Genomic DNA, 3663 nt, shown 5'->3' with positions numbered 1-3663 from the left:
AAACAGTGATGCCTGAAATGGAGCCAGAGATGATGATGTGGAGCGATGGAGCAGCTGGAGACTTTAGATCCAGAGAGGGAGAGCTACTGTGTGCTGAAGACCTGGGGGGTACTGGGGAAGGATTGCATGGAGGGGATTGTAAGCATGGCAATGAGACGATATATGATAGAATGAATGTATAACTAATGTTCTCCCATGTAAACTATCACATAATTCACAATAAAACATTTAAGAAAAAAAAAAAAATAGGAGAACAGAGGACCCTAGGACCATCAAGGGAGAAGTGCACAAACAAAATGCAGGACCTTATCCAGAGAAGCAGTGATGTCAGAGACTGAGGCAGAGACGTGGGCATGGAGAGGAGGAGCGGCTGAGGACTCTAGATTCATGTGAAGAGAGGAACTAAGAGCTGGTGGCCAGAAGGCAGACTTGCAAAATGTGCCCTTTGGAGATATAAATTATTATATATGCCTGAGTGGTGTTTTTTGTTGTTGGTTTTTTTGTTTGTTTTTTTGTTTGTTTGTTTGTTTGTTTGTTTGTTTGTTTGTTTGTTTGTTTAAAAAGCTAAAGTGGATAGAGAGAAATACTGTTAACTGATGGTACATGGCAGGAATTATATTCATTGTAATGAAACAATGTGTATGATTTGTGGAATGTAAAACTGATGATCTGCCCTGCAAACTTTCACTCAATCCATAATAAAAACCTTAAAAAAAAAAAAATTGGAAATAGAAACACCATATGACCCAGCAATCCCTCTACTTGGTATATATCCACAAGACATGAGAGTCGTGACATGAATAGATACCTGCACACCCACATTCATTGCAGCACTATACACAACAGCAAAACAATGGAGACAGCCTAAATCCCATCAACAGGAGAATGGCTCATCAAACTGGTGCATATATACAATGGAAAGCTATGCCATGTTGAGGAATAATCATAAATCTGTGAAACACCTCACACCAGGGAGGCTCATCCATGTCATTAGCCAATCACAAAAGGACAAATATTGTCTGAGACTACTTTGGTAAACAGTTAAGAAAAGGTTTTCTTGATTATAGAAAACTTCTATGATGGTTACCAGGGATGGGAGGGAAGGGGAAATTATTCATTGGCTAGAGGGTAGACACATGTTAACTTGGGTGATGAGGAGGGCAATATACAACAAGAGGGAGGTTAGCAGAGGAAAGATAAAGGTAGCAGGAGACACAGGGAGGAATGTAAGCCAAGTGAGTAGCTGTAAATACGATTAACATATAGTACATGAAGGGGGTTGCAATCATTGTAATAAAGCAAAGTCTGTAATATGTTGAATATAAAACTGATGATCTGCACTGTAAACCTTCATTCACTCAATTCATGATAAAGTTTAAAAAAATTTTTTGATGAAAAAGAAGTGCATGATACTATGCCTCCATTTGTATAAAAAGAGGAAACAAATCTATATCTATGGTTACGTACGTATGCATAGTGATAATTTCTAGAAACAACTGACAGTGGTAACCTAGCATGAGGCCACCGCCCATCTGTCAGTCTGTCATACTGTGGCTTCCTGTGATGCTGAAAGCTATGCCACAGATATTTCACATATCAGTAGTGTCACCTATGTTGAACAGGTTTCAGCAAAGCCTCCAGACTACGACAAACTAGGAAGAAAGGCTTCAGAAAATTAGCCAATGAAAACCTTATGGATCACAACAGAATGCTGCCTGACTTGCTTGCTTTTAATATGTCTTCATGAGGGATCCATCACTGAAGGAGAAAGTTGTGTTTCATAAAGTGGACAGCTAAGCAAGGTGAAAGAGACCCTTGGTAAGATGGATTGGTACAGCAGCCAAAAAGACGGACGTGTCAGATGGCCTATGACCAGGCAGCAGTTTATTCTGTGTACATAAGGTTGTCAGGAGTTGAAGTCAACTCCACAGCAGCCAGCTAACGATCTTTATCATAGGAGAGGTGGATTCTTAGAGCACGGAAGGCATGGGTTGGCGAAAGACACTTCATTGCTATCTTCTGTGGCTTTTACAGTGGGCCATGAGATCCTTGAATTCTTATGTAGGCATTAGTTTACTCCTCACACACACACACTAACATTACAATGAACATCCTGCCCATGAAGTCTCATGAGTCTCTGCTAGACTCTTCCATAAGAGATATGGGGAAGAGAAAGGGTGTAAGTTCTTTCAATATTGACAGGTAATGTCAAACTGCCACAAAAATGACTCTGTTTACTGCATGTATCAATCTGTTTTCCTTGGGTTCTCACCTGTCTAATGTTAGATGCTATGAATTTTTTGAAATTCCCTTTGAAACTGATATTGTGCTATTGTTTCTTTGCGCATTTTTCTAATGCTAATGGAATAATCCCCTAAAATTGTGAGGCTGATCATTTTTTTAATTCACTCCCTGACCATTTGTGCTTCTAACCATTTCCTGCTCAAATACATTGCCATTCCTCTTATTGAATTGCATGTGATCTTTTTTTTTTTTTTTTGGGTTTTATTGTGAATTATGTGATAGTTTACATGGGAGAACATTAATTTTACATTCATCCTATTGCATATCATTTCACTGCCATGGTTACAATCCCCTCCACGCATCATCAACCAACCAAAGGGTATACCCTGCAAGCCTGCCCCTGGTCGTCAGCACACAGCCCCTCTCCCTCTCAGGGTCTAGAGTCCCCAGACACTCCATCTCTCCACATCATTGTCTCTGCCTCCATCTCTGGCATCATTCTCCCTTGATGGTCCCAGGGACCTCCGCTCCTGGACTGCAAAGTCAATCACTCCCCTCCTTTTGCTACAAAACATCTTTACATTTCCAACCCTCACAGTCAGTCATGATAACCATTATTCACTATTGTACTACAAGAGACCCATCCCCATTGCCTTTCATCAGCCCCACCCAGACAGATTGAATACTACTCAGTAGAGATTCTATTTTCCTTTGTGCCCCCTGGATCTAGGTTCTGTCTTGAAAGCTTGTAAGCCAGTCACTTCTTGCTTTTGTAGCCCCACATTTTGGGCAGCCAATGTCCAAGTTACCCATACCTGTCTACTCTGTGTATGGAGGGGGTGGGAATGATTCTTGCTGTAAGGATTTGTTCCCTTTTTTGAGCTACTGCATCCATAGGTGTAGGTAGGTCAAGTTCATCAAATTGTATCATATTACTCTTTTTTTCCTTCTTGCGCATAAGCCTTCTCTTCTTGTCAGCTGGACGCTTCACTCTCCACTCTCGTCCTCTGTGGCTATGTCACTGACTCTGGGCCTAAGAGTCCCCAGGTCTTGCCACGCTGCTGGTCAACCAGGTCTCCACCCGGGTTCACAGGAGTCTATTGTACATTGCATGGCTTAGCTCGCAGCTTCATTGCTGTTTTTCCCTCACTTCCCCTTATCAGTGACCAATGTGGTCACCAATCAGAGTGTATGTTTGCTTGTGTATTCCCATTGAGTCTTAGTATTGGAAGGGGGTTTGCCCTGAGGGGAATAGACCACTTGCCTTGATGTCTCCTGGGAGAACAACTTGCTTGTTCTTGTAGTAATCAGTCAGACTGCCGTTATTGTTTTGTATTTTTCCTGTTGGTCTTTCTTTCAAGAAGTATCTTCTGTTCTTCTAGCCACTCTAGGCTGGTCTGCTTGTCCTTTCTAGTGGAA

Source organism: Chrysochloris asiatica, unplaced genomic scaffold (genome assembly GCF_000296735.1).
Source record: "Chrysochloris asiatica unplaced genomic scaffold, ChrAsi1.0 scaffold00121, whole genome shotgun sequence".
In the NCBI taxonomy this organism is placed as follows: Eukaryota; Metazoa; Chordata; class Mammalia; order Afrosoricida; family Chrysochloridae; genus Chrysochloris; species Chrysochloris asiatica.
Note: the sequence above shows the minus strand (reverse complement) of the source record.